This window comes from Dipodomys spectabilis, unplaced genomic scaffold (genome assembly GCF_019054845.1).
Source record: "Dipodomys spectabilis isolate Male_0828 unplaced genomic scaffold, ASM1905484v1 ptg000025l, whole genome shotgun sequence".
NCBI lineage: Eukaryota > Metazoa > Chordata > Mammalia > Rodentia > Heteromyidae > Dipodomys > Dipodomys spectabilis.
In genome coordinates, this window is record NW_024870702.1 from 370261 (window position 1) to 394362 (window position 24102).

The following is a 24102-nucleotide window of genomic DNA, read 5'->3' on the forward strand; positions in this document are numbered from 1 at the left end:
AAATTAAAGATTAAAAAAAGTTTTAGAAAAGAAAAAAAAATTTTATATAAGGTACCCAAAAAGAGGAGGAAGGAGAAGAAGAAGAAGAAGAAGAAGAAGAAGAAGAAGAAGAAGAAGAACAAGAACAAGAACAAGAACAAGAACAAGAACAAAAACAAGAAGAACAAGAAGAACAAGAAGAACAAGAAGAGCAAGAAGAACAAGAAGAACAAGAAGAACCAGAAGAAGAAGAAGAAGAAGAAGAAGAAAGTTCTTTGATTTTTTTTGGGAGGGGTGGGAAAAATCCTGTATCTCCCTTGTGTCTATAACCATCCTCTTCTTGGAGCCTGTGGTCTGCTTGTTGTCCTGTGGCTTGGTTGGTTTCTTAAGTCAGTTGGTTCGAACAGGCAGAAAAATGCTCTGCTTTACACAGAATTTTGAGATCCTCCTCCCAGGATAGTTTAATGGGAGGCTGATCTGCTTTAAGAATCACAAAAGAGGGGGATGCAGTGATGAGGCCAGGTTCTGGGTAGAGTTGAGGCCTTTCAACAAACAGTAGCTTTTCCCTAGGGCTATTTTGTGAAAAACTCACAGAGCCCAGCCTGGAGCCATTCTCAGGGTTTCTGTTTACTGAATTTCAATTGATTGTAGAGGCTGCTAATGGGAGGGACAGCCTCTGGCTCTGATTACCCAGTGAAAAAACCCACTCCTAGGGCTGGCACCCGAGCTGGGTGACTTTTCCCTGGGTGTAGCTGAGTCTGGCAGGTCACGCCGCCATTAAGTTCTTGTGACCTGCTAAATGACCCGTTTTATTCCAAGGCCTGAGTTGGAGCTAGCAGCTGGTCCGAGCTTTGTCGGTATCCAAGATGGAGATCTCCGGTACCGGGGGAGGAAAGGTGGCCTTCCCTCCTCTGCTCCCTGAGAAGGAGTGAGGACGTTGGGCTTCTACTCACACCAAGTCTTGGTTCCTGGGTCGTCTCTGGTCTGCGAACTGCAGGATGAAGATGTCCGCTCCTTGTCGGTTCTTGCTGGTGTTGAGTAGAATCCGCTCGCCCGCTGCATCAGGCTCCTTCATCCTGGACTCTCTGTGGCTCAGGTATGGTGCCCTGCTGTCGCTGCTGCACAGCTGCCGCCACCGCGGTGGCTGCTGGCAAGTGCTCAGATGTGTCTCCTTGCCTGGATTTTCCCTCTCTGGCCTGTCTCTCTGTTCTGTGATGTCACCCTTGGTGTGATTCTCTGGCTTAGGACTGTTCACTGGAACTCTAAAACTGCTTTCTATGCGAGAGCTTGTTCAGATTCCAGCTTCTCCTCCGCCATCTTCCTGGAACTCTGATCCTAGATTTTCTGAGCCCTTTTTTCACACAGGGTTTCTAATTCCTCCCCATGCCAATGATTCTTCTGCTACTCTCATTTCTCCTTGTTTCTCAACTCAACTCCTGTGACCTTTATTTTCGTGTGAAAGAGCAGAAGAAATGTGAGGATGGCCTGGTGTCTGAGGTAACATCCACTCCTGTTTGGAGGATCTAGGGAAGGACCACCACGTGGGCCTCATAGTCAGATATTAATTGACCTTTTTGGAAATGGAGAAACTCACTCCCTCAGGCAGAATCTGTCATTCCTTGACTTTCTCTGAAGATATTTGGTAATAGGGAACAATTCAGAGAATGAGCATTCCCACCACCCACCACAGCCTTGTCAGAATGAACAGGATCAAAATTAAAAGTGGCCTCAGTTCCCATAGGGCTAATCAAAAGCCAAGAGATCACACATTCCTCCTCATCAGGGACCTTCTGGTAGGAATAGATCTGGGCAAAGTCTAAGATGGAGATAAAATGAGACTGGGCCTAAGGAAGACACAGAAGAATGACCCTCTCTTTGACTACAGGTGAGTTGTGTAGTGAGACATGACAACTTCCTTCATATATGAAAATTCACTAGGTGAGTTATATCACTGCCAATTTGCAGGAGATCAGTGTCCCTAAAGGAGAAGTTGTTAAATGTTGTGACTGCCAGTTTGCTCTCTAGGCTGTTGTCTCTCCCACCCCTTCCCATGCCAGGAATGCATTGCTTTTATTAGGCACGCAACTACTTGTCCTCACTCTTAGGCAGGAATACTGTAGTCTATTCTTTTACCAACCTCTTGCATTTGAGGTAGAATAGGCCCAGGCACAGCTCATGCCAAGGTGTAGATTCAAGAAGGTGAGTATAAGTTCATATTTGTATTGAAAAATAATCATATTGAAAGAATTAAATGAAATTAATAATTGAGAGATTTAGGGTTTATAGCTACTAAATTTAAGTAATTATTACTAAAACATCTAGAATCATGGATTAGGAAGAGAACAGTTAAGTAGTTTCAATAGAATTTGCAAAAAACTCCATAGCCAGAACAATTAAAGGAACTATTGGCATAGTTCCATTTACAATCTTAGGAGTGACCTTGGATTGGAGGCTTTTAGAATAATGTCTGAAAGAGAGGGACTTGCTTGGCACTGGTGGCTCACACCTGTAATCCTAGCTACCCTGGAGGCTGAGATCTGAATATTATGATTCAAAGCATGTCCAGACAGAAAAACCCAGAAGTGGTGCACGGCTCAAGTGGTAGAGCACTAGCATTGAGCCCAGGGACACTGCCTAGGCCATGAGTTCAAGCTTCAGTGTCAGCAATACAATGACAACAAAACAATAACGATAAAAAGAAATAAAAGAAGGACTTAAAGATATGTGATGGAATGAGGCTGATGTGTAACTGTTTAGGGAACCTACAAGGAGACAAAATTTGGAGCCAAATAATATCTATTCATGACTAATCAAGGATGCAAACCAAATGCCAAATTCCTCTTCTCAAAAACTTGCAAACTTGGGCTGGAATGGTGGCTCATTGGTAGAATGCTTGCCTGGTATGCATGAGGCCTTGGGTTCGATTTCTCAGCACCACATAAGCTGAAAAAACCAGAAGTGGAGCTATGGCTCAAGAGTTGGAGCACTAACCTTGAGCTGAAGAGTTGAGGGACAGGGCCCAGGCCCAGAGTTCAGGCCACATGACTGGCCAAAAAATAAAAAAAAGAAACTAAACTAAACTTCCAAACATATCTTTTCTCATAATTGAGAAGAGGCTTCTTTTAGAGGAATTCTCCTTATCTAGCTCAAGGGGATCAGAACTTCAGTAGAATTTTCCTGTTGAGATGTAATGTGCTTAACTGTACTGATGCTAATCATAGCTAGGAAAGTATGGACTGATACAAATAAGTGGGAGGTACACAGTACTTTTCAAAATTGAATAGATTACATATTTATTAGAAAACGCTTAAGAAAAAATATTCAGTGTAAGATGAAAGATTTCAGAAAACTACAGTATAAATTACGTATAACCGGGTGGAGGTAGCTCATGCCTCTGATATTGGCTGATCTGGAGCCTGGTATATGAGGATCACCGTTCAAAGCCAGGTTGAGAAAAGTCCCTGCGGGACACTTATCACCAATTAATGACTGACAACTAAAATTGATACTGTGGCTCGAAGTTGTAGAGAGCTAACCTTGAGCAAAAGACCTCAGGAGCAGTGCCCAGGCTCTGAGTTCAAATTCTGTAATAGATAATGAATAAAAATAAAAAATACATTACAGGGCTGGGAAGTTGGCTCAGTGGTAGAGCGCTCCCCTTGCATGCTTAAGGCCTGGGTCCGATTCCTCAGCACCACATAAGCAGAAAAAACCCAGGCCTGGCGCTGTGGCTCAAGTGGTAGTGTACCAGCCTTGAGCTGAAGAGCTGATGAACAGTACCCAGGCCAAGAGTTCAGGCCCCACAACCGGGCCCCCCCAAAAAAATAAAATAAATTACATATATTTTTTTACCAACTCTGTAAAAGGAAAATAGGATATGACACATGACAACATAAGACTTCAAATTACAAAGTTCCAGGGCATTTCCTCACTCTTGACAACTAGGAGTAATACATATCAAGAAAAAAGATAAACGATTTATACCAAATTTCAAAATATGTTATACAATGTAAATGCAATAAACATGCATTCCACAGTCTAGTAACATCATATAGTGTAAAGAATCTGATTAACTGATTCATGAAAACCAATACTATGCAGTTAAAACATCCAATATCTCAGGTGTCAACTTAGCACAATACTTTCAATCTATGATGTCTGTTTGCATATTATCCAGCCCTATCCATTCCACAATGGCAGAAAGCTCTTCCTGAGAAAGTCCAGAGAGCTGTCTACTGTGAGTGCTCAATGTAGACCTGTTCCCATTCTCTATTATTTGGGCATGTGATAGATTGAATATCTGATAACTTGGAAAAGGCACAATTTGGGACTAGCTAAATAACTTTTTCCCATTGGAACATCTAATTTCAAGTCCACTGAAAGATTAGAGATGGTGATATTCTCTTTAAAATTATGTATTCAAAGGAGACAAAGTTATTTAGGTTTTGAAAGAATTGACTAGGAAGCAAAATGCATGTGATTTTTGTTAGCTCTGTAATTCTCAAAAACATAAAATGAATTCAAGTATTTAATATATACCCATATGTGTGCATATATCCATGTATGTATGTATATCAATGTATGTGCGGTCATGTCTTTTCTGTGTAGCAAATGGTACAAATGAAACTGTGCAATCACTACTCAAAGGCATGAATAAACAAAGAGAATGAGAATAGAACTCATATTTAGGAATCTATGGCTAGCGAACTCTCTGAAAATCTTTTACATCAGATTGCATGTGTCACTTACTGCAGTGCAGGGACAGTACGACAACAATTGGATACCAGGCAGAAGAAATGAGAAATGAGAGATACAAAGGGCACAATACTCTTTCTAATGGGTAAGTAGGATTTCCTCTGTGTGTGTGTGTGTGTGTGTGTGTGTGTGTGTGTGTGTGTGTGTGTGCATTACATTTTCTTGAATCATTTCTCTCTTGAGGGGTATCTGGGCTAATTCAGTACGCATGGTTGTGCTGAAATATTTACTATATCCGGGTTTGTAATCTTTCAGGTAAATGCCTAGGAGTAGAGTTGCTGCATCATATGTAAGTGGCTAATCAAAACAGGGGTGAAGGGGGAAAAGTACAAGAATGACCAGGGGAAAAGTTGGGAAGTGCAGAGAGTAATCCAGTAAATATCCTACAAAATTAAGAAGAGTGAAGGAAGAGGTTCATAGAGGAAGGATGCGAATGTTGAAAGGGTTGGCATTGATCAAGTTATATTGTACGCAGAAACTGCTTTGTTTAATAACTCATTTGTTACTTAAAATAATAATTAAAAAATCATATCCCTAAAATACTATGCAATTAGAAGTCAACCATGAGAATCTGCTCAGATCACCTCTAGGGTTTATAAAGTTTAGGATAAGTTTTAGAACAGCACTAATGATTCATATCAACTGAAGAAAATTTAATGATTTCCAGCTATTTAAGATAATCATTTTTGGAGATATGGCTCAAGTGGCAGCTTGTTACCTAGTGAACAATGCTATCAAATATTGAATTCAATTTTGATCTTGAACAAAAGTAAAAACAATCAGTAAAAGTCAGGCATTTTCCATGGCACTGGTAGCTCATGAGTTTAATCCTATCATTAATCAGAAGGCAGAGAACTTGGGATCTCAGTTCAATGTCAGCATGGATAGGAAAATCTGTGAGACTCTCATCTCCAATTCACTGCCAAAGAAATCTGGAAGTGGAATCATGGCTCAAGTGCTAGAATGCTAGCCTACAGCAAAATGTTCATGGATAGAACCCAAGCCTTGAGTCCAAGCCTTAGAATAGTGCATATACAGACACAAAGGAAGTAAGTCACTCAAGTTCTCAACCTTCCATTTCCATAATCCTAACTCTAATCCTGGTCAGAATCCTAAGAGTAACCTTGATGATAATAGTAACCCAATCCTAAAATTAATGGAAAATATATCCTAACACACACTCATGGTCTTTGAAATGATTTATTTGCACTTTTCTCCAAATCCTACAGATTCCCTCACTTGGACTATGAAATCATTCCCTATTATGAATATTAACCTCAAATCTTCATATCATGAAAGCTATCATAGTTTCCACTGATCTTAACTTTTACTGAACTCCTCTAACTCCAAAAAGAAGTTGCAGGTTTACTTAAATTTTACTCTAGTTCCTAACCCTAACTATATATCTAAACCTTACTAGAAACCTAACTCTAAATTTAACCCTATTGAACCCTGAATAGTAAAATTAGGAAAGCTCTGTAATTTTTGTTAAATTTCACACTTATTTTACTTGAAAATGTTAGCAGAAAACTCAGTTTAACCTTACAGCTTACCCTTACCTAAGTCTAAGTCTAACCTGAATTAGAACAGCAACCCTAACCATAGAACTAATAGCCTTTGGATTCTAAAAGCCATAAAAATACATTAGATTTATTCATCCTAACTTTGGTTCAACTCATCTCTCTAAAACTAATTTGTAGTTTTACCCATTATCTTGCCATTTTTGTAACTCTAACCTTAACTGGAATATTGAGGCTAACCCTCTCACTAACCATATCCTAATCTTAATATAATTAGCAGTTTCCTATTTCACATTCATCCTAATTCTAACATGACTTGTTATTCAAAGATAGTTTCAGTTTGACCCTAAACTTTCCATTGCCCTAATGCTAACACTAACTACAGCTGCAACTGAAACCTAACTTTCACCCTAATGATAGTCCAATTCTAATGTTTAAGAAAAATTCTCTAGTTTTAATCAGTTTGCACTCTGGAAATGAGTTTCAGATGGCCGTGATTCCCACAAATTTTCTGACTTTTCCTCAGAAGTTATCTTGTTCCCTAACATGAACCATTATAAAATAACTTGCCCTCAAATTCTGTTATCAGGAAAAATACTGTAGTATCCATTTCTTGAACTCCTGTAGCCTATAACAGTTTCAGATTTACTTACCATCTAGTTCATTACTAGGATAACGCTCTTAACCTAAACTGGATGGACATTCCATCAACATTTTGTTATTAGAGGATTATTCAATATTAGTTGTACGTTGATTGATAATGACTGAGTTTGACAGACAGGTGAAGGAAATCATGTACACTTCAATGAGGTTCTGACTTGTGTTACAGAAAGGGTTATGAAACCTCTCCATTAGAAATATAGCAGCTGCGCGTCTAAAAATTCCTTGAGTGGTTAGTTTCTGATAATGTCTCAATTCAAGAACTTCTCCTTGGAGTTCCATATTATTCAAGATGCTGTAGTATATCCTTTTACATTTTGCAGACAGCTCTTGGTGATGAAATTTGAGCTTTTCAAAACTGCTCTCCCAATTCCATCCACAAAATGCAGACAAAAAGACAAAAAAAATTGAAAAAAAATTGTTTCTGTTGATAGTGCAAATACTTTTATTTTCCATTTCAAACATAAAATATAGTAAAACGTTTCATAGCAATTACACTGAACTAGGTTGTGGACACATTCTAATGTAAATAATGTACTGTGTTCAAGTAAAATGTTTGAGGATCCAAAATTTTAATATGCCTGTGGTCCTAAAACCAATACCTTACTGATATTGAGTGATAAATACAACTTCCCATAAGTACAGAAGTTTTCCTTGTATCTTTTTAATATATATTTTTATTGTAAAGACACTGTACACAGGGGTTACAGTTACATAAGGAAGGTAATGAGTACATTTCTTATTGAGCATTGTTACCCAATCCTTTGTTTTCCCCTACCATCCCTTCCTTTCACATCACCCAAATCCTCCCTCTAACCCCCTCTGATAGTATATACACTGATAGGATATTCTCCTGCTACTTTGGTTGTTGAGAGTGTCTACAAGAGCAGGCATTCCGTGGGGAGCAGGGAGACACCTTATGACCTTTATTACTGAGATTTCTGAATGACTTGCTATCACTTGTACTGCATTTTGCAAGTCGAATCTCATGCCTTAAAACGTAGCAGTTTTTAAGAGGTAAGAGGAGTGGTAAAAGAACTCTTAGAGACAAATACATCTTCAACATATTTGGTTCCAAGCATTCCGTCTAAGGCATATTCATCAAGTAGTGAAACTTGTGTTGACTGTAACTATGTGTCTTTCTCCATGTGCATTTATACACGAGTATATGTATGTGTGTATTTGGGAGTATAGTAACATACATGTGTACATATATAAGGGCACATACATATATGCATATATAAATATATAAAAATATTTGCATATATATCAAGTGTTCAGTGATTTAATCTATAGTTCCTAACACATTGTCATTCTCACAAAGTGTACAGGGTAAACTACTTTAAGGATCTGTGCTCTATGATGGGTATCCTTTGTACTCAATTCCCCATTATCTTGTTTTTCATCCCTGTGAACAACTTCAGTCTACTTTCCATAGGATAGCTTTGTTTCATTACATGTAGTTACTCACTGATACTCAAAGAAAAAGGTTGTTTGTAAAAGAAAAAGTACTTTTAGGTCACAGGTTAAAATTATCTTATCCATCCCAATGATTCATAGGAAAATAAAATTTATAATAGTAATAAAAGTGAGAAGGAATTCCTAGATCTGTTGTTTTACCATTTAGAATGGCAAATAATACCACATCACTGTTATAACTCTTAAATAAGTCAAGGGTAACTGATTGTCTTTATCATGTTCCCACAAACCAGTGGATCCTGAAGGATAATAATAGACCACCAGAAATTCTAAGTAGCAGACATGAAGCATGAAAGAGAAAGTGAGGAAATGAGAGAGAGTATAAGAGAGAGAGAAATATCATAATACTGAAAGTACATAACATAAATAAGAGCTGCATGAGAATATTCATATGGCTATCTTTAGACACTACATGTACATTTGGAAGTAATTGTTGTATAATAACCAATCAACATAAAATATAAAGAGTTTCATGGAGGTCGGAGGAAGATGGTAGAGGAGAACCTGGAGGCTAAACAAACTCTCACATACAAAGCAGCTTTAGTGTTCCAGTGAACAGTACTAGCCTAGATAATCACACCAAGTGTGCCATCACTGTACACATTGTTTGGCTAGAGAGGGAAGATCCAGGCAAGAAGACAGATCTGAGCACTTGCCAGTAGCTGCGGTTGTGGCAGCAGCTACGGCACCCATAGCCACCATATCTACAACAGAAAGTCCAGGACAAAAGCGCCATATGCACTGGGTGAGAGGATTCTACTCAACACCAACAAGAACTGACAAGGAGCAGATAAATTCATCCTGAAGATCACAGACCAGTGATACCCAGGAAGAAAGACTCCTGTCTGAGTAAAATCCTGACATCCTCACTCCTCATGGAGCAGAGGAAGGAAGGCTGCCCCTCCCTAGCACCAGACATCATCTTTGATACTGAGAATGGCCAGGCTGAGCAACTAGCTCCAACTCAGGCCTTGGAAGAAAACAAAAGAGTCATTTAGCAGGTTACAGGAATCTGACCTGACCTTCCAGGCTCAGATCCACTCAGGAGAAAGTCACCTAGCCCAAGCAGAGAGAGTTCTGCCCCCCAGAGGAGTGACTATCTTCAGTGGGTTAACAGAACCAGTGGCTGCCCCTACTTACAGCAGCCTAGACAATCAATTGAAATTCAGTAAACGTAAACCTTGAGAATGGCTCCAGGCTGGGCTCTGGGAGTGTCTCAGGAGCTAGCCCCTCAGGGAAAAGATACTGTTTGCTGAAATGCCTCAACCCTAAACAGAACTTAGCCTCATCACAGCATCTCCACACTAGGGGAAACAGCCATCTTTCTCTTTCGTGATACTCAAAGCAGATCTCCCTCCCACTGAACTAGCCTGAAGGAGGATCACAAAATCCTAGATAAAGCGGAGCATTTTATTGACTACACAAACAAACTAATGTAAGAAATCAATCAAGCCACAGGAAAACAAAACACCAGAAGCAGACCAGCCACTGCACGAAGAGACTGGTTACAGACAAAGGGGAGACACAGGATCTTCCCATTCCACACCCCTCCCCCCCCAAAAAAATTAAAGAACTCTTTTTGGTACCATATTTTTAAATTTTTTAATTGTTTTCTATTAATCATTTTTTTCTTCTTCTCCTAATTTTTATTTTAGGTGTGTGTGTGTGTGTGTGTGTGTGTGTGTGTGTGTGTGTGTGTGTGTGTGTGTGTGTGTGTGTGTGTGTGTGTGTGTGTGTGTGTGTGTGTGTGTGTGTGTGTGTGTGTGTGTGTGTGTGTGTATGCTTTTTAAAAAAATCGCTATTGACCTTTTGGTCCTTTTTAATTTTTTTATATCTTTTGTCTTTCTTTTTTTTTTGAGTGACCTAATTGCTGTTTTGCCTCATCCCAAGATAAATACCCATCATCGTTTATTAGAACTTATCCCCTATTGTGTACATAATTAATCCAGAAATGTATTACTTAATTCACAAATTTTTAGGCTTAACTTTTTTTTGTCTTTTTTTTTCCCCAGGGCTGAGCACCGAACCCAGGGCCTTGCACGCGCTGGGCAAGTGCCCTTCTGCTGGGCTAAACCCCCAGATACAGGCTTAACATTTTAATAGAAGTATTATATCTTTATAACATATAATTTTCAAGTAAATACTTTTAAGAATTTTTATATTTTAGTTTTTCATGTCTCCTTTCTATCATCCCACTCCTGTCATCTTATCCTTTTCTCCTCTCAATATCACTTTTTAAAGTCACATAATTTTTAAGTGTTTCACTTTTTAAATTTAAATTTTTCTTTTTCCATTTTTAATTTTCTTCTTTTTAATTTCTCTCTTGTCATTCTGTCCAATCCCTTTCCCTCTCTGAGTTTAGGACTTGGTTAAATTTACTTTAACCTCTCCACATACTTCTAATCCTGTTTTTCCCCACATTTCTTCCTAAACATAATACTTTCTGATTTGAAAAATTCGTCTTTGCTGTTCTTAGCCCATTAATGGATAGTTGTTTGATGTTGAAAAGATTGTATCTGTTGAACTAGGTTGTATCTACAGCCATTTTGACTGTGCAACTACAGGACTTTGGTTGATGCTTGCCTTAAAATAGTATTTTAGCAAAAAATTAGTGTCACTTTCATATCAAGTGTGCAGAACAAGCCGGAAAACAGGAGAAAAATGGCAAGTGTGGGTATCTCAACTCTCATTCATGATAATCCAGTGACAGAACTGTTAATGAATAATCCAGAGGAGAGTTCCCACAAAGAACTAAAAACACTACTGGTAAACGTGGTGAATGAAAAGACTGAAAGCTTGCAAAGGACTCAGTTTGAACGTGATAGGAAGAGAGAGGAGGCAAACCAAACAACAGGAATCTCATGACTGTGAGGAAACTGCTCAAAGATTGATACAGTAATTGCGTGAGCAGGCTGAGAACAATCAAAGAGAAAGAAAGGAATTGTGTGAGCAGGCAGAGAACAGACGAAGAGAGACACAGGAATTGCATGAGCAGGCTGAGAAAAGTCAAAGAGAACTACAGGAATTGCATGAACGTGAGGAAGCTAATCAAAGGGTAACACAGGAATTGTGACAGCAGTATGAGAATAGACAAAGATCAATAGAGGCATTCATGGAATCCATAAACAGACATCTGAATGAATTCAGAGAGACCACAAAGGGAATGCTGAATGGAGCCCGACAGCAGGAATGGGAGTCCAAGTAAACCATAACCAATCAACTAAGTGATTTGAGAACACCAAATTAAGGAAGTAAAGAAGTTCACACAAAATCTAAAACAAAGCTCCAACAAAGAATCTGAAGCCTACAAAGCTGACCAATTAAAAGGAAAAGAAATAAAAACCCAAGTAGAAAGACTTAACAGTAGGTTAGGCCATGCAGTAGATCTGATCTCAGGGATTGAAGAGAGCCTAGGTATTAAAAAGAACATACAAGTATCCAAGACAAATCGAAGAAACATGATAGATCTATTCAACATTTGGAATAGACAATCAGAAGGCCTTCTCTGAGGACAATTAGTGTAGAGGAGCACCTAGAGACAGAAGTTAATTGTCTAGGAAATTTGTTCAACAGGATCCTAGCAGAGAACTTCCCAAACATACAAAAAGATAGGCCTATTCAGATACAAGATGGTTGTAGAACCCCAAATAGACCAGACCAGAACAGCACTTCCCATTGTCACATTATAATCCACACAGGATCAATTCAGACCAAGAATAACTTCCTAAAAGATGTCAAGGAGAAAAGATCAATCACCTATAAAGGAAAACCAATTAGAATCATCTCATATTTTTCAGCAGAGATAATTAAAGCAAGAAGAGCCTGGAAGGCTGTATGCCATGCCCTAAAGACAAACAATTTTCAACCAAGAATTCTGTACCCAGATAACTCTCCATCATAACCGAAGGTCAAATAAAAACCTTCCATAGCAAAGAAAAACTGAAAAATATATCTCTACCAAACCAGCCCTACAAAAAATACTTAAAGATGGCCTACACACAGAAAACCAACAAGACCACAATAATGGCTAAGAAACCACACCCAAACTGAGAATCCAAGAACCATAGGAAGAACCAAGTTTCCACAGCCCCAACGGAGGTGGATAGCATGGCAGGAGCTACCAAACACCTCTCAGTCCTAGCTCTCAACATTAATGGACTTAAAGCTCCAATTTAGCGAAATAGTCTGTCTAGTTGGATTAAAAAGCAAGATAATTCTATCTCTTGCCTTTAGGAGTCACACCTTGCCAATAAAAACAAAAACATTTTGATAATGAAAGGCTAGAATAAAATCTACCAAGCAAACGGCTGCTATAAACAGGAAGGAGTTGCAATAATAATATCAGATAAAATATGCTTCAAATTAAAATAAGCAACATGCAAATACTAAACCAACATGAGTTAAAGCATAGTAAGGGGCCTATATCAAGTGTTGAAATAGACACAGCAATAAGAGACCTCCCATCTAAGAAAATCCCTGATGGATTTACAGCGGAATTATACAAGACCTTCAAAACAGAGCTCACACCAATACTCCTCCAACTCTTCAATGAAATTGAGAGAGAAAGTTCTCTACCAAACTCATTCTATGAAGCCATCATAACCTTCATTCCAAAACCAGGCAGGGACTCATCAAAGAAAGAGAACTATAGACCCATTTCTTTGAAGAACATTGATACAAAACTTTTCAACAAAAGTTTGGCCAATTGACTTCAACAATTCATCCAAAAAATCATACACTAATATCATACAGGATGTATTTCAGGCATGCAAACCTGGTTCAATATACACAAATCAATTAATTTAATTTATCACATCAACAAGAGCAAGGATTAAAAAAACATGGTTATCTCAAAAGATGCAGAAAAAGCATTGGACCAGATCCAACACCCCTTTATGATGGAGGTTCTGGAAAAATTAGGAATCCATAGAACATTCCTCAATACAATAAAAGCTGTATATGGAAAACATACAGCCAGCATTATAATTAATGGTGAAAAACTAAAGCTATTTCCTCTTAACTCAGGAATGAGAAAAGGATGTCCACTCTCTTAACTTCTCTTCAATTTAGTATTAGAATGCCTAGCTACAGAAATAAGACAATATGCCAATATAAAAGGGATCCAAATAAGGAAAGAAGAAGTAAAATTCTCCCTCTTTGCAGATAAAATGATCTTGTACATAAAGAATCCCACGGACTCCACTCCAAAATTACTCAAGCTAAATCAAAACTGTCAAAATAGCAGGGTATAAAATTAACCCTCAGAAATTAATGGCTTTCCTGTATGCCAACAATGAGAAAAGTGAGGCTCAAATCAAGAAAGGTTTTCCATTTGTAAGAGCCCCACAATAAATGAAATACCTAGGAATTAACTTAACCAAAGAAGTGAAGGACATTTATGATGAAAACGTTAAAAATCTGAAAAAGGAAATCAAAACAGAACTTAGAAAGTGGCAAAACCTCCCATGCTCCTCGATAGGAAGGATGAACCTTGTGAAAATGGCAATATTTCCCAAGGCTATCTACAAGTTCAATGCCATACCTATCAATATTCCAACCGCATTCTTCAAGGAAATAGAAGAGGCAATCCCAAAATTCATATGGAACAACAAAAGACCCCCAATTGAAAAAAGCAATCCTTAACAGAAAGAACAGTGTTGGAGGAATATCAATACCAAATTTCAAACTCTACTACAAAGCCATAGTAATTAAAACAGTTTTGTACTGGCACAAGAAAAGACCTCAGGAACAATGGAATAGAATTGAAAACCCAGAAATGAACCTACAGACCCATAATCATCTAATATTCGATAAAGGATCTAAAAAGATAAAATCGAAGAAAGGCTGTTGAGTAAATGGTACTGGCAATATTGGTTAATCACTTGTAGAAAATTAGATCCTTATATATCACCCTGTACCAGAATCAACTCCAAATATATCAAAGACCTCAGAGTCAAAGCAGATATTCTGAAAACATTACAGGATGGAATATGAGAAACCCTAGGTCTCCTTAACAAAGGCTGAAATTTTCTGAAAAGAAACGCAAAAGCACAACATATGAAAGTTTGGACAAATAGGATTGCATGCAGTTGCAGAGCTTCTGCATGGCAAAGGACATAGCTAGCAGGATCAATAGAAATCCCACGGAATCAGAGAAGATCTTCACTAGCCATAAAACCGACAAGGGTTTCACATCTAAAACAGATCTGGAAATCAAAAAATTAAATCCTCCAACAACAAATATTCAAAGAAAATACTGCCCAATAAATAAGTGGGCTAAAGACATACAGACAAACTTCTCTGAAGAGGAAAGGAGGGTGACCAATAAAGACATGCAGAAATGCTGAACCACCCTAGCCATAAAAGAAATGCAAATCAATCAACATTGAGATTTCACCTCACCCAAGTTAGAGTGGCTATAATCAAGAACTCTAATAACAACAGATGCTGGAGGGGATGTGGACAGAAGGGAACCTTACTTCATTGCTAGTGAGAGTGTAATCTTGTCCAACCACTTTGGAAAATAGTATGGAGGTTCCTACAAAGACTCTACATAGAGCTCCCCTATGACCCAGCAATCCCACTTTTGGGCATTTGCCTAAATGATCACAAACAAGACCATACTAAAGCTACCACACAGATATATTTATTGCAGCATTACCATAGCTAAGATATGGAAGCAACTCAGATGTCCCTCAGTAGATGAATGGATCAAGAAAATGTTGTATATATACACAATGGAATTCTATGTCTCTATCTGAAACAATGATATTGCCCCATTTGTTAGGAAATGGAAAACTTGGAAAAAAAATTTATTAAGTGAAGTAAGCCAGGCCCAAGAAACAGAGGTCCCATGGTTTCTCTTATTAGCAATTACTAGTGTATGTCTGAGACATGCAGAAATTGTTAGATAAGTTGATGTTAGGTGAAATGAACCCCAAGATAAGAATTCAATTTTTTTTCTGTAATTATTTCTAACATATTTATAAGATGATTTCTTTGTTACTTTTATGTCCCTTCTGCATGGTATAACACCTGTTTTCGCTGTATTTGATGTTGGTATAATTTGTGGAGGGGAAGGGAAAAATTTTTTTAAATATGGATACATGTGGACCCATTGCAACAATGAGATATACAAGACATTATGCCGAAAAACAAATTTTACAACTTTGGATGGGGGAAAGGCAGAGGGGGAAACGGGACATAAGAGAGGTGAGATGGTCAGGGATAGTAAGGGGAAACAAAGGAGTATGCAACAATGCTTGATAAGAAATGTACTCATTACCTTGCCCATGTAATTGTAACCACTTTGTCTGGTATTTTCACACTTAAAAAAAACAACACAAAAAACCATAAAATATAAAGTATTTTTGATAAAAAGTAAAAATGACTCAGAATAAATAATCAATGCAAAAACAATCTTTACAGAAGCAAACTCTCAGAGATATTACATGACTTTGAAAAGGGTAAAGTGGCTGAATTTAATATAAATTTAGAAGTATGACCATTCAAAAATATAAAAAGATATTCTTTATTTCATTATATAACCCAAAACAGAAAGTAAATGTTGTTTAGATGATTTTTTAAAATACAGTCTCTCAGGTGCTGGGAGGGTGGTTCAGTGTAGAGTGCTTGCCTTGCATGCATGAGGTCCTGGGTTTGATTCCTCAGCACCACATAAGCAGAAAAAGATGGAAGAGATGCTGTGACTCAAGTAGTAGCAATAGCCTTGAGCTGAAGTGCTGAGAGACAGCACCCGGACCCAGAGTTCAAGCCCCACAACCTACAAAAATAAAACAAAAACAAAACAAAATACAATTTCTCACTTTTGTGTGCTCAACATTGTAACACTAGTGCTTCTGTCTAGGGCTTAGATTTTAGGTGTGGACATTTATCAACACTCCTGATTCAGATTCTAATTGATAAAATTTTTAATCAATGTTTTGTTATTAATTTTGCTCTCTATAAATTCACATATACCTATAAAAAACAGTGTGGCCATCCCAATAACATTCTCAAAGTATTTCCTAATGATGACTTACAAAAAGTTGTATTATATTATAACAAGGAAAGCAATGCTACAAATAAGGAAAACCAATACATAAATATTAATGATTAATAAAATAAAAAACAAAACATTTACCTCTATTTCTAGTATTTGAAATGTACTACATATTCAATTTATTATTTTCTCATATTGCTGTACATTTAAAACTGCCTAAGTCTATGATGTTCAACAAGAATTTTATAGACTATGTTTAGCCTTTAAAGTTACCCACTAAGATTATTATTTATGGTTCATCTCATCATTTGTATATGGCTTATACCATCATTTATTCCTCGCTAACATATAAAGTAAGGAATCCCTTAAATTTTAACAGAAACTGTGAAGTTAATGTCTTAAATCTTCACTCTGCTTCTTTACACAAACACTTTTCAATTTCTCATTAGTAAAGTTTCTATAAACTCTGAAATGTACATACTTAGTAGTATATGACTGCTACCATGAATCTTAAATGCTTTATGGAAAAGTTTTACAGCGTGCTAAATAGTCTTAATTTTGGCATATATGAGCAAATCCCCAAAATTGAACATATTTAAAACATTAAAACTTTTAACAAACCTTAACACTTTCTATAGTGTTCATTATGGCAGGTTCCTTGTACAGAATAATTGAATTCCTCCTCCTACACATCCGTTGAACAACAAATATATGGAATTATTTTGTTTTGGACATATCAATCTTGACTTTATTCTTAAATGTGTTCTTATGTAAGAAATACATGATTCTAAAATTTCACAACAATTCTTTTGAATTTAATTTTTGTGGAATTGTCTAGTTTAAGAAAATCAATTACACTTTATATATAAAATTGTTCTGTGCTCAATTCAGTAGCACATACACTAACATTGGAACAATAAAGAGAAGAATATCCCCTGACTGAGGATGACACTCGACTTCGTGAAGCATTCCAGATTTTTAAAAGAACAGATGCTGGATAGGATGTGGACAGAAGGGAACCTTAATGCCTTGTTGTTAGGAGTTTAAACTTGTTCGAAGACTTTGGAAAGTAGTATGGAGGTTCCTCAAAAGACTACATAGAGCGCCCCTAACACCCAGCAATCCCATTTTGGGCATTCACCCAAATGATCACAAAAAAGACCATACTAAAACAACCAGGAAAACTATGTTCATTGAAGCATTATTTACCAAAGCTAAGATATATAACCAAACCCGATGTCCCACAGTAAACGAATGGATCAAGAAAATGTGTGTGTGTGTATGTGTGTGTGTGTGTGTGTGTGTGTGTGTGTACTGGAATTCTATGCCTCCATCAGAAAGAATGACATCACCCAGTTTGTTAAGAAATGGAAAGACTTGGAAAAAATTATATTAAGTAAATTAAGCCAGGCCCAAAGAAGTGAAGTAAGCCAGGCCCAAAGAAACATAGGTCCCATGGTTTCCTTATTTTCAATAACTAGTATGTGTCTGCTACAAGTAGAAAACATCATATAAGTTGATGTTAGGCAAAATGAACCCCAAGATAAGGATTCAAATGGTTTTTCTTTCTTGCGATTGTTTCTAAGATATTTATAAGATCATTTCTTTGTTGCTTTGTATGTTCCTCCTGCAAGCTAAAGCCCCTGTTTTCACTGTATTTGATGTTGGTACTATTTGTGGAGTGGAAGGGAGACACAAATCGTTTAAATAGGGATGCAGGTGGACCCATTGCAACAATGAGATGAACAAGTCGTTGTGTCAAAAAATGATTTTGGCCGGGGGTTGAGGGATGTGGACAGTGGGGGGACTGGGGTGGGGGAGGGGTTAGTGGGGGTGGGGGTGGAAGATGGGCAGGGATGGGAAGGGGAATCAAAGGAGGAGCAAGTGGACCCATTGCAACAATAAGATGTACAAGTCATTATGTCAAAAAATGAACTTTACAACTTTGGTGGGAGGAGGGCCGGATGGGGGAAGTGGGGGAGTATGGGAAGGGATGGGAAGGGGACGCAAAGAGGAGGCAACAATGCTTGATAAGAAATGTACTCGTTATCTTGCCCATGTAATTGTAACTCCTCTGTCAGTATTCTCACAATAAAAATAAAAGAAATGTACTCAATAACTCACCCATGTAATTGTAACCCCTCTGTATGGCATTTTCAGAATTAAAAAAAAAAGGAAACATAGATCCTATGGTATCCCTTATTTGCAATAACTAATGTATGTCTGGGATAAGCAAAGAAGGTATGGTAAGGCGAAAAAAAGTAGTAGGCAACAATGCTTGATAAAAAATGTATTCATTACCTTTTCCATGTAATTGTAACTTCTCTGTATGGTATTTTCACAATTTAAAAAAAAAGGTCAAAAGCATGTGCATATGACTAGATAAGATTATGTTAAGGTAAATGAACCCCATGATAAGGACACAAGTGGTTTTTTATTTCTTCCTGTGGTTTCTAATATATTTCTAATGTACGATGTGATTTTTTATATGTGCATCCCCCACAGTTAAACCCCTGTTTTCACTGTATCTGATGTTGGTGCACTTCCATCTCGTATGTACACTTCTCTAACTTGGGGATGGAAAGGGAAAAAACAAAAGGCTTAAATAAGCATACAGTATGACCATTGCAACAATGTGACGCACAAGAGAGTATGTTGAAAAATGAACTTTAAATTTAGGAGGGGAGGGGAGGGAAGTGTACTTGTGGAGGTGGGAGGGAAGGGATCGCGGGGGAAAACAAAGGAGGAGGTAACAATGCTTGATAGGAAATGTACTCATTACCTTTTCATGTAACTGTAACCACTCTGTACAGTACTTTTACAATAAAAAATATAAAAATGTTCTCGGATGGAAGAGAATATTTCCCCTATTTTACCCATGTAATATCGTTAACAAAGAAATTAATGCAAAATACTGATATGAAGATATTTTGAATAAATGTGTGTGTATGTGTATGTGTGTGTGTGTGCGTGCCTGCGCATTTTCATTCTCAGAGTTTGAATTCAGTGCACCAAGGTCTCACTAGGCCATTCCTCTCTAGATTGATGAGCTACTATATAAGCTACATCTCCATTCTTGGCTCTTTGCTAGTTCATTAATTTTTTAAAATATTTTTATTACTTTTTTATTGTGAACATCCTGTATAGAGGGGTTACAATTACATGGGCAAGATAATGAGTACATTTCTTATCAAGCATTGCAGCCTCCTCCTTTGTTTACCCTTCACATCCCTTCCCAGCCTCTCCCTGCCCCCCCTACCCCATCCTCACCAACCCCCACCAATGTTGTAAAGTTCGTTTTCAACATAACAACTTGTACTTCTCATTGTTGCAACGTGTCCACCTGTATCCTTAAACGACTTGTTTTTCCCCTTCTCCTCCACAAAGTATACCGACATCAAATATAGTGAAAGCAGGGGTTATACTGTGGGGGAAGGACATACAAAGCAAAAAGAAATAATTTTATAAATGCATTAAAAATGCATTAAAGAAAAAACATTTAAATACATATCTAAGGGTTCATTTTCCTAACATCACATTATCTGACCTTTTCTGCTTGACTCATACATATACTAGATATTGCAAATAAGGGAAACCATGGGACCTATGTTTCTTTGGGCTTGGCTTACTTAACTTCTTTGGGCCTGGCTTAATTCACTTAATATAATTTTTTCCAAGTATTTCCATTTCCTAACAAACTGGGTGATGTCATTCTTTCTGATGGAGGCATAGAATTCCATTGTAATTTTTTTTTAAATAATCTCATGAATAGTTTTTGTCCTGATTGGCTTCCAACGGTTATCCACAGATCTCAGTTTCCTGAGTAGACAGGATTACAGGTGTGACCAACCAGCACAAGGCTTTCAGAATAATTTATAAAGTAGAAGAAAATTGAGTTCATGGAGGCTTGTTTATCATCTCCTGCTTCTAAAGCATTTTGGAGTGATTATATGTGAATTTATTTCGTTTTGGATTCTTAAAAGACAGTAAGTGATGGTATTTAAAAGTTTTAATCTTTTTTTTTATTGGTCATGTGGCATGATCTCTGGGCTTGGCTGCTGTCCCTGTGCCTTTCAGCTGAAGGCGAGTGCTCTACCCCTTGAGCCACAGTGCCACTTCTGCTTTCCTAGTGGTTTATTGGAGATAAGAGTCTCACCGACTTTCCAGCCCGGGCTGGCTTTGAAGCGCAATGCTCAGATCTCAGGTTCCTCTTTAGCCAGGATTATAGGCGTGAGCCACCAGCTACTGGCTAGTTTTAGTACTTTTTAAAATGTATACTGGAACTGTGGAACAGAAGAAATTTGTCTCTCTTTAGACCTCAATTTATGAGCTCAGCTCTGAGCATGATAACCCAATGTCACCAACACTGTGTTGAAGACAAAATGTGACAGAAAACAATTACCATCGGCAGTAATTGCTATGCTATTATTTCTTGGACATGAATATTGAATTGAGAGGGTAAGGGAATGGAGAGGATTTTACCTACTTTTTTATTGCTTACTTTTGGAAAGTAAGCACTGTGTGTCTTTGGGCCATGCACTTAGTGCCTTTGGGCCATGCACTTAGTGCCTTTAATTAAAATATTTCCTAACACTAAAATGGTAATAATATTAGAATTATAGCAAATGTTTTCTTAAGAATTAAGAGAAATAAAACTTGTGAAATACTTAACATAAACTTCTAGGAATTACAATTACAATTACATGGGCAAGATAATGAGTATATCTCTTATCAAACATTGTTGCCTCTTCCTTTGCTTCCTGTTCCCTGAGATTTTTAGAAAAAAAAAGAGATAACGTATGAAAGAACAGCATAGAAGGATATACAACTTATCACACAGAGATTAAGAACTAGCCTAAGAGATTTAGAATGCTAAAGGCAATGAGGAATAAGCCTAGTTGATAACTAGTTTTTCAATAACCAAAAATGGTTCTCTAGAACAATTTCTAGTACACCTTAGTTACTATCACTTATCCTTCCATCGAGTTATTCCTTCTATTCTATCACAACTGTTAATTAGCCTCTGCGTTTTTGGTACCATGATTAACCAAAAAGATTTCCAAATGTCACTTAGACTATCCTTCTCTCTGTGATTAGCAGTGACCACACAAAATCCTGGAATCTCTGAATTTCCAGAATAATTCTTCACCTGTCATCTAAGCACATTCCTGGCATTATTTGCTTTGACCTAATGACCAAAAAAATTTTTTTAACAGAGTATGCTATAGTAAGTAAAGTACATGAATTAGGGACTATTGTCAGGTGTCAGTATGGAAGGAGCAATTATATATTCAAAGTATGGTTTCTTTATTTTGCATTTACTAACTAAATGGTTTTTTTTTATTGTGAAAATAGTGTACAGAGGAGTTACAATTACATGGGCAAGATAATGAGTACATTTCTTATCAAGTATTGTTGCCTCCTCCTTTGTTTCCCCTTCCTATGCCTTCCTATACCTCCCATCTCTACTGCCCCCCCCCCCCGCCAAAATTGTAAAGTTCATTTTTCAACATAACGACTTGTACTTCTCGTTATTGCAATGGATCCACCTGCATCCCTATTTAAACGATTTGTTTTTTTCCATTCCCCTCCACAAATTATACCAACATTAAATACAGTGAAAGCAGGGGTTATATCCTGGGGGGGGGGGGCATACAAAGCAACAAAGAAATCATCTTATAAATATATTAGAAACAGTCACATGAATGAAAAAATATTTGAATACTTTTTTTTTTATTATTGCTAGTCCAGGGGTTTAAACTCAGGGCTAGGGAATTATTTCTGAGCTTTTTTTTTTTTTTTAGGCTAGCACTCTACCACTTGAGGCATAGCACCACTTCCAGTGTTTTTCTGTTTATGTGGTACTGGGGAATTGAACCCAGGGTTTCATGCATGCTAGGCAATCACCGTACCATGAAGCCACATTCCCAGAGCCCTAAATGAATTTCTTAAGAAGGCATTACATTTTGATTCCGTAACTATGTATCATAATTTTGTCTAGGTGCCAGAAAATGATGTAGAAAACAATACAATATGAGAAGTCTAGTAAGGCTGGATGGAAAATGAATAGCTGTCATGGTCTAGCTAGGGTACAGAGAGGCTTATGTCATGGAGCTGTTTCAACAGGCTGATCGAGACAGCTCCTGATCCACAGCCCACCTCCAGAATGAGAGGGCCACTATGGGGTCTAGCCACATGGGGAAAATGGGCCACCTCCTCCAGGACATTCAACCAGTTCATGTGAGAGAGAGGGAGAAAGAAAGTGAGAACTACACTTAAGCCCTGTGCTGGTGGCTCAGAACTCTAATCCCAACTACACAGGAGTCTGAGAAATGAGGATCATGGTTCATAGCCAGCCCGGTAAGGAAAGTCTGTGAGACTCATCTCCAAAGATCGACCAGAAAACTGAAAGTGGTGCTGTGGGCTCAAGTGGTAGAGCGCTAGTCTTGAGCTGAGGAGCTCCAGAACAGCGCTCAGACCTAGAGTTCAAGCCCCATGACTGACAAGAAGTGGACTTCCCACTACAAAAAGTGGGCTGAATAGCAACCATTTAACTAGGGAGGATGGTAGAGAAGTCAAGCCTAGATTTCTGTGAACTTGAGATCATAAGTAGGTCACCCAGCTTCTCCATGCCTTGTTGTCCCCAGTTGCAAAACTCAACACAGTGAAGGATACCCTTCCTCATGGGAATAGGGTAATGATGAAAGAGAGCCATGTTTTGTTTCATAATCCCACACCTGTTGCCCCATTAATAACAGGGGACACCTGAGCCCTTTCCAGATAACTTCCTGTCTTATGCTCAAAGAATTGTTGAGAACATTACCTGAAGGCCACTCCCTCTGTGCCTAGCCATGTTCCAGAGATCCCTCTATATAAATCCCTTGTTTCCTCACAACTGTTCTGTGAAGAGACTGAGTTCCGATTGTTGTGGCCCTACCCAGAGCTTTATCTGTGGTCAAGAATCGGCTGCCATGGACTAAGAGTTTGTGATAATCCATCTAAACTGATGACTGAGCATGGCTCTACATGTCTACCATCCCAACTACAGAAGACCAGGCCTGGTGGAGCATAAATGTCACAGAAAGGAGGACCACCTGAGCTCAGCCCAGCCTGAGCATATATTGTTTTTTTTCTCAGAAATGCACAAGAAAAAAAGGTGGCTCCTCAGAGCCAGGGAGAGGAAACAAGCAGGGGGTCATGGTGCTTTCAGAGGGGTTTCTGACCCGAGTTGGAAATGGTGTTGGGGCGGCCACTCACCTGTGCTGCTGGGAGACACTGTTGGCATCTGATCCATGTAGAGCGAGCAGGGATGGCGATGGCATGGCAGACATACGGGCCCAGAGCAGAGGACCAGGGGCAGGGACCAGGTCAGGGCCTTAGGCTGGCTGCGATTTGAAATCCAGCACCACAGGAAGGGGGGGGGAGGGGGCTGGGACATGTAAATTTCCTACTATTCTCTAAAGTTACCTTGAGTCTCTTGCTCACCACTCAGCCACCTCTACCTTCCTTAACTGCTGGTAGTGGTGTACTAAAAGACGGAATCCAGTTGCTACCAGGCATCATGGAATGTGGGCATTGCCACCATTCTTGTATTCCATTGGTCAGAAAGAAACATGAAAGAATGGGGGTGTGGCTAGAATCCTGTGATGCAATCAGCATGGGCAGAGTCAAGTTGACAGGGACTCTCCCAGCCCTTTTCCCATTCAG

General features: G+C 38.3%; 1 non-coding gene across 1 annotated transcript; it reads left to right on the plus strand.

The window, feature by feature from the left end:
* The first annotated feature begins 17273 nt into the window (after positions 1 to 17273).
* LOC122104498 lies at positions 17274 to 17375 on the plus strand. Its single transcript, XR_006146947.1, has one exon. It is a non-coding gene; the product is annotated as a U6 spliceosomal RNA (small nuclear RNA).
* The last annotated feature ends 6727 nt before the right edge of the window (positions 17376 to 24102 follow it).